The sequence below is a fragment of the Lissotriton helveticus genome, chromosome 2_1 (genome assembly GCF_964261635.1).
Source record: "Lissotriton helveticus chromosome 2_1, aLisHel1.1, whole genome shotgun sequence".
NCBI lineage: Eukaryota > Metazoa > Chordata > Amphibia > Caudata > Salamandridae > Lissotriton > Lissotriton helveticus.
This window is the reverse complement of record NC_136059.1, coordinates 246,180,016-246,194,520: the sequence shown is the minus strand read 5'-3', so window position 1 is coordinate 246,194,520 and position 14,505 is coordinate 246,180,016. Positions and strand designations below refer to the sequence as shown.

At 44.1% G+C, this 14,505-nt stretch overlaps 1 protein-coding gene across 5 annotated transcripts in view; it reads right to left on the bottom strand.

The window, feature by feature from the left end:
- ARK2N (arkadia (RNF111) N-terminal like PKA signaling regulator 2N) overlaps window positions 1–14,505 on the bottom strand; it is a 399,402-nt gene that overhangs the window by 210,580 nt on the left and 174,317 nt on the right. Inside the window, exon 1 of one of the 5 annotated variants that reach the window (XR_013606992.1) lies at window positions 9,330–9,563. The exons of 1 other annotated variant lie outside the window; for it this stretch is intronic. The gene's annotated coding sequence lies outside the window, so the exon portion shown is untranslated. Of the gene's footprint in view, window positions 1–9,329; window positions 9,591–14,505 lie in introns of those variants that run through there. 3 more of the 5 variants (XM_078674758.1, XM_078674759.1, XM_078674757.1) reach the window with 3 other exon arrangements.

Here is a 14,505-nt window from a genome sequence, read left to right as displayed (position 1 = left end):
ATATTACAATGAAATGAAGATAGCGCAAGCTAAATACTATGAAGAAAAAATTACCCAGGCTTCAAACTCCCCAAAGGAATTATTCAGAGTGGTTAAAACTCGGACCACCTCCAACGAAAGCAATATTATTTCTCTTGCCACAGGAGAAGATGCAACGACATAGCATCTTTCTTCTATAAAAAGGTGACAGGTGTATATATGACCATTTCAAGAGCAACACTGAATCTGTTTCATATAAGGAAAATAAGGTCAGAGTAACCCTCATCTACAATACTAGCTCAATTCCCTAGGCTTGAGTAAGAGACTATTCTCAATTCAATTGAAAACAACTAAATCTGGATCCCCTGTAGACCCAGCAACTCCGCATGCCCTAGCTAAAGCAATGGGCATCATCTTGCCATCTATAAAGGGATTACTTAACCATTCACTAGACATAACGATGGTTCCAACTTTACTACTAAAAAAGCTAATCTGGACCCATTAATACTCAATAATTTGCAGCCTATTTCATATTGTCGTTTCTCTGCAAACTTTTGGAGAAACACGTAAATCAGACATTAACAAACTTTTGTAAGCTAATGACATCCTTCACTCATCCCAGATGGGCTTTCATGTATCTCATAGCACAGAAACTGCTTTAACTGGGATCACAGAATAGCACAAGGCACTGTAAGACAACAGAGGGTCGGCCGCCATACTTCTACTAGATCTAAGCGAGGCATTCAACACAGTTGTTTATGTCATCTTAAAGGACAAGCTAACGGAAGAAGGAATTCAGGACAAAGCCATGGATTGGCTGACCTCTATTTTGGAGGACAGATCCCATCAAGTGATGGAAAAGGATTGCTTCTCAGGCTGTTTGCCAACTACCTGCGGGGTCCCACAGGATTAGTCACTCAGCTCTACCCTATTTAATATTTATGCACGACAGCTTGCCAATATAGTGCAGGAGTTCGGCATCTCAGCCGGATCATACACAGATGACACTCAATTGGTAGTGTCTGACCAATGGCCCAAATTCAGGAAACATAACGCCGACCATGTGACACGCCAAGTAAAAGGTCGGTACCAAGGCGGGACTAACAAGCCTCATAATGAATCAGAAACCAGCATTTGCAAAGAGCAATGACATAAGCCAATGGCAAATATGGGAGTAGAGTGGGAGACGCTTCAAGAACATACCCTAATACAGCATGCCTCACAGAGCGAGCAGCGCATGCACGCTGCCCTTAGGCTCGACCTAAAAAGTGTGGGGGGGAGAAATACATCTAATAAGATGTGTGCAGGGGTCAGGATCAGATGTGGGCTATGAACATGCATCTAGCTTTTCACTCAACATTCTGTGCAGAATTTGCTTCCCTCGCTGTACTACTGGTCCTTTTATAATAGAAATGCACCAAGGGGCATTGCAAAGAGGTTCTTTCTGGGGTGAGTTTGGAAAGAGAGGTTATTGGGTGGGACAGGTTGTGTGGACCCAAAAGAACTCACGGGCAGGGTTACTTCCAGAGTACCACCTCGCCTCACAACACTAATTTGTGAACAGTGGCGCAGGAACCAGTACAGGCCACCAACTATGGGTTAGGATTTTTTTTTTTTTTATAAAGTAAACAGTGATCCTCAATAAAGAACCCAAAAAAAACCTGGGATAAGGATTTCCATAGTTCTCATCACAGAGTGATGGGCACAGCTAAGGATGATAAAATGCCATTATTGCCATAGTGAATTCTTCCAGAATGGTATCCAGGTATATTTTAGACAAGTTTGTGTCAACGTTGAAATCTGATAAAGTCATTAAGCACTCTACATTACATTCCACCATCTTAGTTATTCAGTCAGGTCAGGTACTGGTTGGTGAGTTAAGCCTTTAGGATGGAATATTTCCTCAAGTAGCTCCGTGAATGGCTGCTTAATTGTAACATCTTTAATTGTCATAAGGCATGTTACAAGACACAGGAAAAGCAGGCATTTTCATGTCCGCATCTTTCACGAACAGTGATACCTCAAAATAACTTTCCAGTCATCAACATAGCGCATTCCATCATCACATCATAGGATTCAGGTTTACTTTCAGTCACAGAATACACGTTACATTGCACATACAACACCCTAAAGCCAAGATATTGCACATCCTCTTATCCAATAAAAAAAACTTACATCTATCTCCTTCCAAAACACAAAGAAAGTGGACAATAATGTGACAATGAACACAGAGCTGACTGACAAAAAAAGCATCAGTAGAACCCAGCACTCCTACACCAGACATCAATTCAGGGATCAGATCAAGAAATACATACCACTGCTCCCTACATCCAGGGAATCTGAAAGCCAATTCCCATACAGTACATGCAAGCTGAAACAATACCAACAAGACACACATCACAAATTACCAGCATGTAACAGCTCATGTGACAACGTATAGAATTTTTTTTCCATTCCTTCTCCTGCCATATTGGCGATATTGAAGATGCCCAAAACAACATTACACAAAAAAAAGTTTTTACTCACCAACACACACTACTCATGCGATACCAAAGGGGATGATGGACGGAGCTTTTGAGCAAATCAAACACTCACCCTAGTCAACTGATCTGGGTTTAATCCATCACCATTCTTTAGCTCACTTCACCACCCCAGTTCAGACATGGCCATTTGCAAATCAGTCTGACCCTGTGCCTCATGGGAGCAGTCCAGCCCGAACTGCCAAGCCAGGTCTTCACTGGACCAGAAACAAGCATCCTGGGTCCGGTTTGCATTTGTCACCCAACGTGGGACGGGTATGCTCAGACGTGAGTCCCGTGCTCTCCACGCCACTGGAGTCAAGCTATCCTGGCTGAAGACGGCTGATAGCCAGAAACCGGTCGTAGGATGCTTGATTTGGGTCCAGGGAAGACATGGCTTGGCAGTTCAGGCTGGGCTGTTCCCATGAGGCACAGGGTCAAGGCTGATTTGCATATGGCCATGTCTGAACTGGGGTGGTGAGCAAATAAACAATGGATTTAGTCCCAGATCTCTGTACTGGGGTGAATGTATGACATTGTTCTGCATTCTGTCCATCAACTGTTGTTTTTGCATTTATCACCCCGAGTGGGACAGGTATGCTCAGAAAGGAGTCCCGTGCTCTCCACGCCACTAGAGTCAAGCTATCCTGGCTGAAGAAGGCTGATAGCCAGAAACCGGTCCTAGGATGCTTGATTCCAGTCCAGGGAAGACATGGCTTGGTAGTTCGGGCTGGACCGTTCCTATGAGGCACTGGGTCAAGGCTGATTTGCATATGGCCATGTCTGAACTGGGGTAAATGTATGACATTGTTCTGCATTCTGTCCATCAACTGTTGTTTTTACACTCTACTCATGCATCACACATTACGACATTGCACGCAGGCACAAATATCCCCCGCAGGATGAAAATAAAGGCTGTGGAATCAGAACATTAATATTACGTAACCTACCTCAACGCACTTATCTCTTACACAAATTAGCTTCGCTCCAATTCAAATGTAGTGCAATTCCACATATAAATTCTGACTGCTAATAGCCATACCATGAATCAGAATCCTCAACAGTTTAAAATAACGATAACACTAAGCACAAGCTCATATATGCTTATTCTAATGAACCTACAAAAACTAAAATATCTTTCCTCAGAAGGTCAAAGAACTGCGCGCTCTGGGTACCGGCTTACCAATAGTGTCATAATTGTGAATATATTTTTCACAATACAGCTGAGGACAGCCTTACTCTATCAATTTTCAAAAATGAAAGACTATGGGCATTTTCTTCCCCTCTTCACAGTGACATCTGACAGAAGTCCATCAACTGCAACACACTCAATAACATCTTCCTCTTAGTAAGACATGAAATGTAAGCAGAGGTGGTATCATCAAGATGGCATTCTGAAGTCAAAAAAATCCCAAATCCTGCTGCAAGGAGGCCGACATCCAGACAGCCAATAGACGCACCACGGCACAATAACTCAGCGCACTGGCTGCCCAAAACACCACCCAATGCTGTACTTTATGAAACCTACAAGTTACGTGCAGTGTCCCAATGTTAAAAACCTGCCGTTCTCGCCTGTGCATGTTTAACTACACCAGAAAGCCGAACTGATGCTTGAAACACAACCATAATCATTCTGCCACCCAAGCACAAAACACCCTGCACTCCTGTGTCATTTGGGTATGAGCACAATGACTGGAATTGAATCATGCTTAACTGCAAAAATGAATAACTTCTCCCAGCTGCAATGAAACTGCAGCTTTCCAGAAGTGAGGGTTGATATGACAATATGGAGAGTGCACTAATCACCTGTGCAGGTAGGCAGGCGCTGTAGGTGTGTGGGCGTGCATGGTTACTCAAAAAGTCAGGTATTCAGTATTTTGCTGAGCAGAAGAAGTAAGGCGGAGGGCTAGATGTGTTCAGGGAGGTTGTGCTATGTTTTGGGTGAGATATCGGAGAAGTAGCAGCCTCTTGTTCTGCTTTTGCGAGGGGTGTGCGAGTCAGAGCATAGATGTATGGCAGACAGGTGAATGTGTAAGCAGCTGTTGAAGTAAGCTGGTCCAGTGTTGTATAGGGCTTGGTATGTGTGTATAAAAAGTTGCGCACGTGGATGGGGAGTCAGTGCAGCTCCTTGAGGTGTGGTGCAGCTTGAGGTTGAATATGATTCTTGCGGCTGCATTCTAGGTGATCTGAAGTCTGTGTAGAAGTTCCAGCATAGAGTGTGCTGCAGTAGTCAAACCTGCTTAAGATAAGTGCTTGCATGACTGTCAGTCTGGTGTCCTGTTGCAGTCACTTGAAGATCTTTCATAGCATGTACAAGATGTAAAAGCATGAGGAGCTCACTGCGTTAACTTGTGCCTTCATTTTGAGCGGTTTGTCTAGGATAATTCCCAGATTTCCTGTGTTGTCAATGGGTGTGGGCCCTAGCCCCGACAGCCATCAGTTGAGAGTCCCACAGGAAGATCTTATTTCCAAAGACCAATACTTCAATCTTGCTGGACATTAGCCTAGGGCAGTTGGTTCTCTCCCACTGTCAGGTAGCAGGGTCATGCAGTTGGTAGTGGTTTTGTCCATCAGGGAGAGGAGGAGTCTATACAAAGCATATTTTGCAAAAGAAAACTAGAATATATGATTTATCACAATCATGACCTTGCATAACTATTTCCTATAAACATGTTACCAGTATTTAGTCCTGCTAAATTTCTGTCTGAGCACATTATACTTATATGCCAAACTCACTTGGAGAAATACTGACACTTCAAAGCAGGTTCCAGTACTGCACAGCAGCACAGATGCCCATAGCTCACTCTATCATCTGTACACTGACCAGTGCTAAAATGGGGGAGGGGTGGAAGTCTGGATACTCGCCAAATTGAGCCGTGGACTAGGGGTGGAGTCTGAGGGGGAATTCGGGCAGAATCAAGATTGCCAACAATTAATCAAGTTTTTCTCATTGTGCAAAAGTATGCTAGAAAAAAAATTACACTTGTGCCCGAGTATGCCAAAAGAGGTCTGTGGTATTCTCGCCCTTGTTGCTCTTCCCCAGTCTCTCTTATTCACATTTGTTCTCTTTCTCCAACTCGCCTAATTCTTTACCCTATTTTGTCACTCATATTACCATAATTCCGTCCCTCCCATCCTTTGTCTCACCTTTCTCCCATGCGTTCTCTCTCCTCTAGCTAGCATTCTTCTCACCCTGATCACTATGCCTTTGCCAAATTACCACTTTCTCTCTTAGATGCTTCTCCAACAAATCTATTAACTGTATTTGACAATCCTATGTTCATCTCTTTGTCTATTTCGCTCGCCTTTCCTATCATTCCCGCTCCTGTGTCTCTCCTTGCCTTCGCAGGCAGACTATAGGAAAGGGGAGCGTCCCTCCTCATTTTTACTTTCAATCTCACCCATCATACCTCGTGCAACCCTGTCCTTTTTAGGTCGAGGCTACCGTCCCACAGCGAAGCTGTGGGGGGCGGAGCCAAAGATTTAATGAGTTCAACAGTGGTGCTTCAACACGCCTCTCTCTTCCATTGGCTAGCTTCGTAAATAGAGGCTAGCCATTGGAAGAGATGTGTGTCAATTACTATTTTCCCCGCCTTGATGCGATTCGGGGGCGTTTCTGTCTCTTTTTTTAAGTCCCGCCCCTTTTTCATCGTCATTCGGAGGTGGGCGTTTGCTTCTTTTTTTTTGCCGGTGCTTTTGTTTTGCCATTTCCCCCGACCGCCGCTGGAGGAAGGTTGTGCTGCCTGTCCGCCCCCCTCCGCCTTCCCTGCCCTCTCGCTGAGCTTGTTCTCTTTCGGTATCACTTTTATTATTTCGTTCTTTCTCTCCCTCTTTCTTTCTATTATCTCTTTAACTTATCCTTCTCACTAGTTCCTTCTTTTTCTCTATATCTCCTTCACACTTTCTTCATGTATCACTATCTCTTGCTCTATCTTTCTGCCTCTGCTTTGGATCCTTCTTCCACTCTCTCCTTTTACTTTCACTATCGCTCGTTTTTCTTCTCGCCTACCTCCACTCCCTCACACCGGATATGCGCATTCGGGCGCACACGCTGTGCATTTCTAAAATTTCTATCACCTCTATGGCTTCCCTCTGATGACGTCCTTTGCTCCGCCTCTCCTTGTGGGTCTTGTTCGGTGTATCTAATCACTGCCCGGATGACGGATGCCAGCACCACCGGGACGGTGACGCTGGCGGGACGGATGCCAGCACCACCGGGACAGGTGACGTGACGCTGGCGGGAAGAGTTAGCTGTCATCTGATCCCCGAGCTCCGTGCCTCGTCCGTCTGTCTAACACAATGGCAGAGCGGGCCGGGAGTGACGGCTCCTGCCTCCTTATCAATGGCACCCTGTCGATGAATGTACTTCATTTCAGAAATTGAAGGCTCTATCAATGGGCAAATAATTGCTGAGCCAATATCGATCCCACAACTCACGTAATGAGAGACAGCGGAGGCCAGCGGGGATGGCAAACATGTCTTCATTGATGTAGGGCAAACACGGGGCTTTTGCATAAGCAAACTGGAGGAAACCTCGATTTCAGTCGCACCGCAAAGTAAGCGGGGACCACTCTAGTCTGGGCGCCCTGCTGCGTGGGTGTATTAACAGCAACTAGGATTTCACCTTCGGGCAGAATGGGTGAAGTTGCGTGACTTAAAGTCACTTCAGCCGAAGGTGGTGGTACCTTCGATTTTGCTCCCACATTACAATTGGTACGTACTTGCTGCTTCTAAAGACAAAATAAGGAATATAGCGCCCCCTGCTGCTGGCACCCTACAATGTGGCCTACAATTGCCATTCTAGAGAACAGGGGCCCTGATTGACAGCTGACCTTAAAGACTGAAGTTGGCGGGTTGTGGGGACGAATCACGAAGGCACTGCTTCAGTATAGGGGCGTGCAACGCTAAGGTTTTTTTTTAATATTTTTCAAACTAAGAGCCGTCGTGAAGTTTAATGGACATTTTTGCACACTGCATGAATTTGAAAAGCTTTGTGCTTGCCCATATTTGCATGACGAATTATGCTTTTTTGCAACATTCAATGATGCTAACGATAAACTTGCTGAACGAACTTTACATATATTTGCCACTGTGCATAGAAATGCTCTGCAAAAAGTATCTTTGCACAGTTTGATAAGAGTAAAGATTATATTGCACTGTACAGAAAACATTATCGTGCAATGCATAAAAAACTGCATGGCCGAAAGCAAACGTAAACCAGGACATTTCACAAACTTCGTGAAATGGAACCATTGCAAACGTCAGGCAAAAAACGTATTCACGTCTCTATCAAATTGCACAAATCTGGTTGATTACACGCCTATAATAGATTATAACGTTTAGTTCATGTTTATGCATTTCACAGGATGAGCAGGCCCTAATAAACAGGAGCATGTATGGTACTCCCAGACAATAGTGCCTTACACCCATGTTTCTAATAATATGTGTATGCAATGTAGTCATCACACACATCAAGCATTTCCTGAGTTAAGACAAACAATTTGTATCATATTTTAAGTAAATTATTGTTTAGAAATACATATTCCAAACAAGCATCCCCTTCAAATTCACATATCTTGAGCGAAGCAACTGCTTGCACTATTCGTCACTTTTGCGTCCTGGAGTGGAAGCTGTGCCGCCAGGCTTTCGCCTGTCCCTTCATTTTACTGCATTAAACCTTTTTGGATCAATACGGCGTAATCGCATCATTACACAGTTGCAGCAATAATTAAGTGCCGCATGCATAACACGATGGACAGACGGGGATGAAGGTCAGCGGAAGCAAAATAACCACAGGGTTGGAATATCAAGGAGCCCACGTGCATGTTTTATTTCACGGGGTCAATTCACTTGAAAGGGGAATGGTCCTATATCGGCCACTCCACCGTCTCGATGTCAAAGTCCCATTAATATATCTGACAGAGAAAATTGTGCTCTACCATCACAGGATGTTGAGTGTCACAGGGACTCGAACTTGGTTCTACAGTTCCAAAGCCGCCTCTTCTCCGACAATATTCCCAACAGTCTTGCATTACATTAAACGCATCTGCTCTGTCAGTCTATTGATCTATAGACACCACCTTTCCGGCTCAGCCTAAATACAGACAGGCATACTCATCATGCCAACGTCAGGATATCCAGTTTGTCGTGGGGTATGGCAGCCCTTACATCCCCACGGTGAGTGACTGCAGCAGCAACGCTCCTCCAATCACTCATTCGCCTTCGCCTGTGATCCTAATACAGTACTCCTCTGCCTGTGGACGAAGCACTATACAAGTGCATACATTTCGTCCATCTACATATCGCATCCTAAAGACAAGATGCATTAAATACGGAGTTAAACAAAACACCGAGCAGATCAAATAACTTTTTCAGTGCACCCTTACGATTGCCGCCGTGAACAAAGATAAATAAATCGACCAGTCTAAACAGACAAGGAAACAAAATGGCCTGAGGCATCCAGCATAAAGTTAAGCGACGAGATGGGGCTAGTGACGATACACCTATAGTATTAGTGGAGTAGCACCCAATTTTTTGTCAGCTACAATTTGCCGCTGGTTATTTTTGGATGCCTGGTTCATCTAGTACACTACACTGGCGGATGAAGAGGCGACCGCTATGAATGGACTCAAAACCATGATGTTTGAAATACTGCTAAGCATTGGCTCATTTAAACAAGGTTTCCTGCTCCACATCCCACAACGGCATTATCCCACCTACTTCTAAAATGGGAATCTGAAACTGGTTGGGGCCGGAGTGTTGAGCACCCGGGCCGCCCAGAGCCTGCCCTTTAGTTGCCTCTTCGGACGACGTGGCCCAGCCCCCTCTCACCTGAGGCGCCACATGGAGCATTGGTCTCTGCCACCGACAGGCCTCAGCTCATGACTCCCCACGCACCGGTTCCCTTCCGAAAAACTGCTCTGAAAAATGTCACCGGAGGCCGTTTCCTCGCCGACGTCACTTCCGTCGAAGAAGGAACTCCACCACACAACCAACGAGGTTTGACGAGTGAGCTCTGAGGAAAACCAGTGAAGCCAGAGCGTCTCCTTAACCATAGAGTCTAGTCGCGGCTCTGACACCCCCCTTCATTGTTTGCAGGAAGCGTATTCCAAAGGGTATAGTGTCTGGTCGTGTAAACACAGTGGCCATCTTGGATGCTCCCTGATTTGGTTCCGCCTATTAAAGAGCTTGACGTATTAGAAACGTGGAATCCATGTACGTCTCCTCCTTGCTTTCTTATAACAGCAGCCCCCATGAATGATAACAAAACACTAGAGCATATGTAAAGAATGTAACCTTTCACAGCTATTTTAAGAAGAACATTTGTAGTTATATTACTTAACAGATTTAAGGATTACCCATGTCATGTTTCACTCAATTTTGCATAATGCCCATTAAGAATGTACCTTTAATGTTAATACGACTACATTTCAAATGGCTACCGGGGACATTTTCCGATTAGTCATCAGTAATCTTCGTAGCTCTTAGTCCTATTCGTCCTTGTCACAGTCATTACACTGTGAGGGTGACTCCACTCTGGACAGAAAACAAGCATTGGCATAGCCAATTGGTCTCGCCTTTTGGACTTAATAAGTGTTTAGATATGCAGCACATTATCCTGGGTGCAAAGACAATAGGTCTTGGCAACCTGAGATTCGGGAGTTCAGGAAAACTGCACTATAAACTTCAGTAACAGCCTGTGCTCTCCTCAAAGCAAGATGCCCTGACCTGCTTTCTATAGGAATTAAAATACTTTAACAGCATAATATTTGAAATTGTAGTTTAAACCTGGGTTATAATTTTCTTAGAAAACTAACACATTTATAAATGGTGATTATTATGAGATTAAACTAGTTGTTACATAAAGGGGCCCAATGCATACGACAGGGATAAGAGCTCAAGGAAAGTGCTGCCCTAAAGATAATTCTCAACTCCTTAAACATATGCATCTTAGAGAAAACATTAAGTGTAGGTATGACTATTATTATGTTTAACACATATCATAATAGGGATCGGAGGAATAATGGCCAGATTATCAGGGGCAGCTTCTCTGCAAGGCAGAGGAGTATCGCCCAACTGCTTTTAAGCAGAGTGTAAAAAGAAACAAGCATTGGCATAGCCAATAGGTCTCGCCTTTGGGACCTTATAAGTATTTAGTTGTGCAGCACAATACTCCTTGGTGCAACAACATCAACTGTTGCATGGATAAACACTTATAAGGTCCTAAAGGCGAGACCTATTGGCTATGCCAATGCTTGTTATCTTAGAAACATGCTGAATGAGGAGTGTTTTCGTAAAAACCCACTTGTTTAGTTTGTTACGATCTTGTCCCTTGATTTGCTTCCGCCTGCAGCACCAGGACACTCTCTGAGTAGCCATGCGCTCTAGAAGTGTGCACATTTATTAATTAATTGATGCATTCATATTTTGATTAATCAATACCACCTTGATTTTTGTTTACTTTAAGCGATTAACCTTTAATAAATCTTCATAGTTTGAAACTTAAATATTCTCTGCCTTTCTTGTGGAACCTAATGTGCTTCACATTTAATGACTGTATTAATTGGTTGACCAGAGTCAGTTGTGAAATTGAATCCACCTGATAGGGCTTTTTGGTCTTGGATCTTGCACAAAGAAAAAACGCTAACACACTCTACCATGCACATGCCATATACTTTCTTTATCGTCCTGTAGCTTCTGTGATGGGGAAGCAATGAGAGGAATGTGAGAAGCTGCTAACGTTCAAGATTTCAGCATCAGATTTGGGTTGAATTCCAGTGTCTCCCTTTGAATTAATTGTGAATTCCTGGGTATGGTTTTTTTCCCATGGTATTGGTGTAGGGAATACAGAAGGGAGCAAACATAGAGAGAGAGAGGAACGTGGTAGGAACTAACAAACGGGAGAGATTGCAACACGTAAATGGGGGAGAAACAAACGGGTGAAAAAGGAACACAAAAGAGGGATTAGCACACAAGGACATGGATGAAGACCAGAGGCAGAGAGCGCAGCATAGGGGGAAACGCACAAAAGGTAGAGGATGAAGGCTGAAGGCACGCTGAAGGGCGAGGGAGGCGAGGGAGGGAGGAGATTGAGAAATGCGAGAAACGTGTGAAGCAGGGGCGGGGGTAGCGGATACCTTTGAAGTGAAGCGAAGCTTCACTTCAAAGGCTTGTTGGCACAGCGCACGCTGGGGGATGACTGTGGGAGGGGGGCTGGTGTCTGTGCATGCGCTTTTTATGGCAATGCACATGCGCATTGAGCGAGCTTTCACAGGCACTGCATGGAATCGCCCGATCTCAGTAAGCTCTGTTTAAGCCCCTTTATATCTCGCTCCGCTCAATGCGCATGCGCATTGATAGGTCGCGAGACCTAAAAAGTAAAATGACAATAACTTTGTTATTATACATTTATTTTCGGTAGCGGGAGGGCGGGTGTCACAGGGGGAGGAGTGGTGGGCACACTTTAAGTGTACATGACTGTTTGGCAGGCCCTCTTAGGCTGGCCAAATAGTCATGCATGCAATGCATGCTCCCCACCAGGCTGCATTACACAGCCTGGTGAGGAACATACCCAGTCTCCCGTTCCCCGTCTGAGCGCCGAACCATGGCACTCAGACCAATCACAACGCTGCATTGCAGCCTTGTGATTGGCTTATAGGAGGAAGCCTGTGTGTGCTTCCAGTTCCTGCTTACATATGAGACGCAGGCAGAGAAGCGGAGGAGAGACGCAGCCTGCCAAGGAGGTAAGTGGGTTTTTTTTGTTTGTTTTTTATACAACCCCGCCACCCCCATTCTCTGCCAGCCACCACTGCAGATTATACCTCCATAGATTAGAATAAAAGGAAATTAATTGAAAGCACGATGATCATTGCACACAGAAGCAGCTTAGTGATCTTTCTTAACATACAGCTAGATGCATCAAACAAATATCCGCTCACAAAGGGGCAGATTCTCAGAATCTGCCCCTTTGCGACCGGTATTTTTGCATTTGGGATGCATCATCCCAAATGCAAAAATCGCTAATTGAGAAATCGCTAAATTGCGATTATTTGCATTTAAGGAATCTCAAATTGACATTCCTTAAATGCAATGCATGAAAGTTTTAAAAATAGCGAATTCGCTAATAGGGCATGCAAATTACCATGAAGTACAACTTCATGGTAATTTGCAAAAACTTTGAAAAATGCACTAAAGTGCATTTTTCAAAGTTTCATGTACATATCTGCACAAATCAATTTCAGGGGTGCAACAGGGTGTCCTTTAGACACCCCTGCACCCTTGAAATCGCAATCTCAATTTGCGTATCGCTAATTGCGATTTGCAAATTGCGATTGTCTTCCCATTCATTCCTATGGACCTCTAGGCCCATAGTAATGAATGGGGCGGTATTCCTTAATTGCGACTCGCAATTTGCGAGTCGCAATTAAGGAATTCTAAGAAATCGCTATTTTTTTAGTGATTTCTTGATGCCTTCGATTTTACTATTCCTTAATAGCAAATCGATATTTTTCGCTATTAAGCAATCGCTAAATGGGTTGTTGATGCATCTGGGGGTATGTTCTTAACATGGAGCCATTCCTGAAAGGGAAATTCTCGTTCTGCTGCAATTAAAAGACATAACAACCAACTTGCTACTTTTAGCTAAAAGGAGCCTCCTTACACAAACGCGGCCACTTGTAGCATATTTCACAATTAACTCGATTCTTTGCAAAGACAAATTTCATCCTAGAAAAAACCAATACAGCGCAAGTGAAGCTGAAGGTTGTTTTTAGGACAGGTACACAGAACAAGGCATTAATGCCCAACACCACCTAGACATTGAAAGGGGGCAAATATCATCTGGGGATTCACATCAAGCCCCGACTCCAGTCCCCTGGTAGGAGCACACCGGAAGCCTCGCATTCACCTGGCAGTGAAAGTAAAAAGCAGACAGGAAAAAAGTGTAAATGCAGTAGCCATTTTGATAATAGTATTTTAGCTGATTGTACCTGGTGTTTTTTTTTTTTTTAAACATTACTTTTTGAATTTCTTTTTATTTTGTTGGTAGACATATTAGTTGCCATTAGTGTCATGTGATTTATTGTGGTTTTGTGTGCATAGATGTTTTGGTAACTATTTGTGATTTATAAAACATAAATTGGGAGTTTTATATAGCGCAAACTATTCCCAAAGTTGTCTTGCTTTACAGTCCCAAATAAAAGAAATTCAGCACTTCCAAGCAGAGGCCCTCCCAAATAAAGCAAGAAAACACCTGGAAAGCGGTAACAGCACTCACCAAATGAAGCACATCAAGAGACAGTTTTCAGAATAAAGCGTGGGCTTATATTAGTACAACACTGTCGCAAAGTCATCCTGTGCCCTGGGCACCCCCAACATTTTGCTGACTGGTACTGGTGGTAACTGATTCTGACTGACCCTGGGCTCTGCCTAACCAGGCCCAGTGCCAGTGCCAAGCTGAAAGGAAAACATTAGAATACAGTTAAAACACCTAACATACAATAGGGCACACTATGGTATGGTGGGGTACTCATGTAATTGGCAAGACCTACCCCCTAAGCCCCTAGTATATAATAGGGCAGGGGATTGAAACTGCCTGGAAATCCCCAGTACCCTGGGGCATGGCAGTTTAGAGGCCAGCAGCTTTTTCTGCACCAGCATGTGTGCACTGCTGAAGCCTGAGGTCAGTTTAAAAACAGCCCTGGGTGCCAGGATGGCTTTTAAAAAATACATTGTGCCTAAACTCGACTTTGGTGGTAGGGGCACTTAAAATTGGATAAACTGCCATGTTTTGGCATATTAGGGACCCCCACGGTCTCCCCTAGGTATCCCAGCGGCATTAGATCAGTTATCTATAAGGTACACCATTATAAAATGAGCTTTTATATGCCTGGGTAAAGTGAAATTTCACACCCCACATTGTGGTAAAGTGCTGCTCAAATTCGACTTTGATGCTAGGAGCACAGAAAAAAGGAGAATCTGCAATATTTCTACAGATTCAGAACCCTTA